The sequence below is a fragment of the Dipodomys ordii genome, unplaced genomic scaffold (assembly GCF_000151885.1).
Source record: "Dipodomys ordii isolate 6190 unplaced genomic scaffold, Dord_2.0 Scaffold58, whole genome shotgun sequence".
Classification (NCBI taxonomy): Eukaryota; Metazoa; Chordata; class Mammalia; order Rodentia; family Heteromyidae; genus Dipodomys; species Dipodomys ordii.
Window position 1 is genome coordinate 5,352,418 of NW_012267274.1, and position 6,363 is coordinate 5,358,780.

Genomic DNA, 6,363 nt, shown 5'->3' on the forward strand with positions numbered 1-6,363 from the left:
AGGGTCTCATATCTAAAATAAACTTAGAGCTCAAAAAATTAAACTTCCCACCGGACGCTGGTGGCTCACGCCTATAATTCTAGCTACTCAGGAGGGTGAGATCTGAGGATCACGATTCAAAGCCAGTCCGGGCAGGAAAGTCTCTGAGACTCTTTTTTTTTTTTTGGGTCCGGTCGTGGGGCCTGAACTCTGGGCCTGGGTGCTGTCCCTCAGCTCTTCAGCTCAAGGCTAGCACTCTACCACTTGAGCCACAGCGCCACTTCCGGCTTTTTTTTCCTGCTTATGTGGTGCTGAGGAATCGAACCCAGGGCCTTGAGCATGCAAGGCAAGCGCTCTACCACTAAGCCACCTTCCCAGCCCACGTCTCTGAGACTTATCTCCAATTAACCATCAGAAAACCAGAAGTGGTGCTGTGGCGCAAGTGGTAGAGCACTCACCTTGAGTTGAAGAGCTCAGGGACAGCGCCGAGACCCAGAGTTCAGACCCTATGACTAACCAAAAATAAAATAAACCTCCCCAAAATAAACCTCAAAGAAACAACAACCCAATTAATAAATGAGCTAAAAACTTAGAGATTCCTCATCTCAGCCATATCAAATACATATCAAAACAACACTGAGATTCCACCTCACCCAGTTACAATGACCATTATCAATAAAACTAACAATAACAGACGCTGGTTGGGGATGCTACTACACTGCTGGTGGGAATAGAAACTTGTTCAACCACTCTGGACAGCAGTGTGGAGGTTCCTCAAAACACTACATATAGATGGTTATTTTGGAGATTAAATCTAGTAAATTTTTTGGCTCTGGCTGGCTTTGTACAGGACAGCTCCAGATCTACTCAGCCTCCTGAGTAGCCAGGATTACAAGTGTGAGCCATGGGGTGTCCTGGCAGACTAGGGCTCGTTTTATTTCCTATTTGTCAGCTTCCCAAGGTGAACTCGGGCAGGGTGTGGAGAATAGCCTTCGCTCTTAGGCCTGCTACTTGGCTGGGGGATCTTAGCCACTTACCTAACTTGGAGGGTCCAGTGTGAAACAAAGTGACAATGCCACTTGGTTACATTATTAAGAATTATAGGGCTGGTAAAGTGGCTCAGTGGTAGAGCACTTGCCTTGCATGCATGAGGCCCTGGGTTCGATTCCTCAGCATCACATAAGCAAAAAAGAAAAAAGCTGGAAGTGGCACTGTGGCTCAAGTGGTAGAGCGCTAGCCTTGAGCTGAAGAGCTGAGGGACAGCGCGCAGCCCCAGAGTTCAGGCCACATGACCGGACTCCCCCCCCAAAAAAAAGAATTGTAAGATGGTGGGGGACAGCAGAGCCAAGTGGGGGCCCTATTGAGCTCAATGTGACCAGTTGAGTCCCACTGTCTCCAGAGGGAGCCTCACCTTCCTTCACACACATGACCTTGGACTAAGAATCCCTCCCTCCCTCCAGGCTTCAGTGAAGCAAGACTGGACCTAGGCAGCCTCCAAGACGCTTTCTTCTTGGAGGTTGCCATCAGCTGGGGTTAATGTTGGCACCCCACACTCAGCCTGGCCTGAAACAGCCCTAACGTCAATGTTTGCTGAGCAGCAGTGGGTTCAATATGTAGATTTATTCCTGGTATTACGCTGTAGGTTCATTCCTGTCTGTGGATCAGGGTGCTTGGTTTTGTTTTCCTAAGGACTCTAGTTTTGAAGGATTCAGGCTCTGTGTGCATGTGTGTATGTGTGTCATTTTAAAATAAAAGTGATGAGCTTAAATCCAATTGCCAATTAAATCCTGGAAGGGTGAGAGGTTCAAGTACTGGGCTCTGTACCCCTGACCAAGTGGGATATAAACATAAAATGTTTAATGCACGATTGAAAAGGGCCACAGCATCTGTAAAGGCAATATGTACTCGCTGATTACAATTAATTATGAATCACATTGTGACTGTATTAGAGCCACTACAAGCACAGCTATGCTAGCTGACACTGAATGAGGCAAAGTTTCCATCTGCATGGAGGACGGGACTGAAAGCTTCAGATAATTGCTATCCTGAGAGAGCTGGGCCCTGAACAGCAGAGACAGGAAAGCAACAGCCCAGCGAAGCCCAGCTCCCAGAACTTAAATGTGTGGCCTTGAAATACTCAAGTGCATACAACCAGTCCGTTTTACCACACACAACTTTACAATAAAAGGAACCATTATGATCTAGGGCTACTACCTTTTGTTTCTTCTTGGTTTTTCCCTGGAAAAGAAACAGGAGAGACAGGGAGCAGAGAAACCAAAAGATGTGTTAGAGGCCTTTGATTCTAGTTGCAGTCAGTCAGCTCTTGGTTCCTGGAGTTATCAAGTCCATCCTGGGAAGGTATAAAACTGGGAATGAATTATGCTAGCTCACTGCAGGACTGCAAACAGAAGAAAAGAATGCCCTACAAACTCAGCACCCACACCAAGACTCAGTTTCTCCATTACTTTTTTTGCCAGTCCTGGGGCTTGAACTCAAGGTCTGGGCACTATCCCTGAGTTTCTTTTGCTCAAGGCTAGCACTCTACCACTTGAGCCATAGCGCCATGTCTGGCCTTTTCTGTGTATGTGGTACTGAGGAATCGAACCCAGGACTTCATGCATTCTAGGCAAGCACTCTACCACTAAGCCACATTCCCAGCCCTCTCCATTATTATTATTTTTTAAACATTTTTTGGTTTGGGGGATGACTGAGAGAATAGCTCAGTGATAGAGCACTTGCCTAGCATGCACAAGGCACTCCTGGCCTCATTGCCTGGAATAACACATACAAAAAGGTACCTATATACAGTGGAATTTTATGCAACCATTAGAAAGAATAGTATTATGTCATTTGCAGGGATATAGATGGACCTAGAACAAATCATGTTAAGTGAGGTAAGCCAACCACAGAGAGACAAACGATGTGTGTGCTCTGTCATATGTGGAAGCTAGATCTAAAATACACAGGGACATGATAAATTATACAGAATTCTGTGTCAGTGATCATATAAAACAATATTTATCAAAATGAACTCCAGGAAAAGGAAACAAGAGGATTTTTTTCTTTTCTTTATATTGTTTGCTCATTTATCTGTAAAGAGGCTTACAGAAATGGAGAGACAAAAGATGAACAAATGTAGCAGTAGTACTCAGTAGAAACTATGTTGAAAATCAGCTATACATCTTGTGGGTGGGGGTGAAAAGGAAAAACTGGGAGAGAGCAAGAGAAGGGGTGACATTGTCCAAAAATAAATGTACTCTTTTTTTGGTCGGTCACAGGGCTTGAACTCTGGGCCTGGGCCTGGGTGCTGTCCCCGTGCTCTTCAGCTCAAGGCGAGGGCTCTACCACTTGAGCCATAGCGCCACTTTGTTTTCTAGTGGTTTATTGGAGATAAGCGTCTCACAGATTTTCCTGCTCCGGTTGCTTTTGAACCGTGATCCTCAGATCTCAGCCTCCTGAGTAGCTAGGATGACAGGTGTGAGCCATGGGCGCCTGGCCTAAATGTACTCTTTACCTGACTTAAGAAATGGTAGCCTGGCGCCCATGGCTCACACCTGTAATCCTACTCAGGAGGATGAGATCTGAAGATCGTGGTTCAAAGATAGCCCAGGCAGGAAAGTCCATGAGACTCTTATCTCCAACTAACCACCAGAAAACCAAAAGTGGCCTTGTGGCTCCAATGGTAGAGCACTTGCCTTGGGCTGAAGAGCTCAGGGACAGCACCTAGTCCCAGAGTTTGAGCCCCACAACTGAAAGAAAGAAAGAGCAACACCTCTGTTTCTTACCTTTATAATAACAATAATTTTAAAAATCCTTTTTCAAATAATTTAGAACCAATAGCTGAGTTGATTGGAATAATACAAAGAGCAGACCTATATCCAGCATCCCTAGGGCTATTGGCTTCAAACTGCTATAAAAAATCTCAGCCTTCTGAGTAGCTAGGAAGACAGGAGTGAGTCACCAGTACCGGATGGGTACTGGATTTTGAACTCAGGGGCTCACACTTGCCATGCAAGAGCTCTACCACTTGAACCATATCCCCAGTGTTACCTCTTTACATTTAAGTCATAAAAATAATATAACAAAGGTTAAAGATGGCTCAAAGTCCCACAAGCCTAATACTAATGCGTTCAACTGAAGGTTATTCCATTTTTTTGTCCATTTGCATGTAGGACTTGCACAATTCAGATTTCTTGAAACATATTGAGTGATCCATCCATCCATCCATTCAACCATCCTTCCAAACATCCATCCATCCATCCATCCATCCTTCCATCCATCCATCCATCCTTCCATCTATGCAACCATTTAAAAAATCCTTTCTGAGTGCCTCCTAGGGACTGGCTCCATAAAACAGACCAAATAATCACACTATTTCAAGATCACAAACTGTGGCTACTGTCCTCGAGAGCAGCTGTTGTCTCCTCCACGGAATCCTCTCTAAACAATGTCTCTGGCCTTCAGTCAAGGATATTGGTACAGCTGGGTTTTGTGTGTATCTAAAAGTATTTCCCATCAAGCTCCACACAAATAGCAGGTGGTTACAGGAACAACATATATACAATACTACAGTTCAGGGGCTGGGATGTAGCTCAAGGTAGAGCACTTGCCTAGCATACATGAGGCTCTGGGTTCCAGCCTTAGAGTGTGTGCGTGCGTGTGTGTGCGTGCGTGTGTGTGCGTGCGTGCGTGTGTGTGCATGCATGTGTGCACACGTGCTCGCTCGTGCACACACACACACAGGCACACACACATGATCTTGCAGTTAGTCTAAAAGTCAAAATGGAAATTAGAAATTCCTTCTGACATGATTCAGAAGCAACCCTTATATCTTCTGCATATCCAAGGAAAAGAGTATGTAGGTTTTTCCTTAATTTGTATTATTAGAACATATATTAGAACTATATGGAGATATTCATAATGCTTTTCCAAGAGCCACAAACAACTACTCCCCATAGCAAGCATACATTTAGTTTCCCTGGAGAAAGGAAGATGTAGCTTCTTGGAACACAGCACTAGGAGGGTTGCCATTTTTTTTTTTTTTGCCAGTCCTAGGGTTTGAACTCTGGGTCTGGGTGCTGTCTCCTTTTTGCTCAAGGCTAGCACTCTACTACTTGAGCCACACTACTTCAGGCTTTTCTGTGATTAACTGGAGATAAGAATCTTGTGGACTTTCTTGCTGGGGATGGCTTCAAATCATGATTCTTTGATCTCAGCCTTCTGAGTAGCCAGGATTATAGGCATGAGCCACTGGCACCGGGCTAGGATTGGCATTCTTGTGCATTAAACTTGCCTTTGAGCTTCCTATGAGTCAAGGAAACAAGAATTACAATAAAGTTTTAATGATGCTAAAGCAAGGGAGATTCTTTTTTCTTGTTGGCAGTGCTGAGGCTTGAATGCAGGGCCTTGTGCTTCCTGGTCAGACACTGTACCACTTGAACTATACTCCTGGCCCTTTTTGCTTTCGCAGTTTTATTCAAATAAGGTCTTGTGTTTATGCCCAGGTAGTTCTGGACAGTGATGTTCCCAATCTCCACTTCCTGCACCCATGAGTCACTATGCCCGGCCACTTCAATTCTTTTGCAAGTGTGCAGAAAGAGGTGGCAGAAACCCAAAGGAGTTGGCCAAGACTGGACCAGCTCCTGCTGCCTGCGCCCTATTCCAGTAGTAGGCTAAAGAGAAGGGTAGATGGACTGATGGTGGATGCCGGCAATGGCCTATAATCGTAGCTACTCGGGAGGCTCAGATCTGAGAATCAAAGTTCCAAGCCAGCCCAGGCATGTAAATCTAGGAGACACTTACCTCCAATAAACTACGCCAAAACCTGGAAGTGGAGCTGTGCTAGCCTGAGCACAAAAACTCAGGGTCAATGCCCAGGCCCTGAGTTCAAGCCCCAGGGCTAGTACAAAAGAAGATGGGAGGTGGGGGGAAAGGATGGGAAAGTGGCCCTGGGTAGAGCTAGAGTAGTCACAAGAGCCAAAATCAAACCAGAAGAGATCAAGGGGGAATGGAGGCTCTGGGCAGATGACCTGAGTTTCCAGAAAGAAGAAAAGGCCCATTGTACTCATCCAAGAGCACTGTGTACATTTCCAACTCCACCCACTCCCAAGTCTGATTAATGACATAGCCTGGAAAAAGTAGTATTTTGTACTTACACCATTAGGAAAAAGTGATTACAGATACTTTATAAGAAAAAAAATATGTCAGGTATAACTCTCTCTGTTACTTCCTCCTAAATATGGAAGCATATGAGTGGCTCTTATTCCCAGCCACTAATTATTTACTTACCACTTTTAATCATTATCAGGGCGTTGTGTTATTGCTATCAAACTGATCCTGGGGAACCTTAAAATTCATGACACTACGCTTATCTTTTTTTTTTTT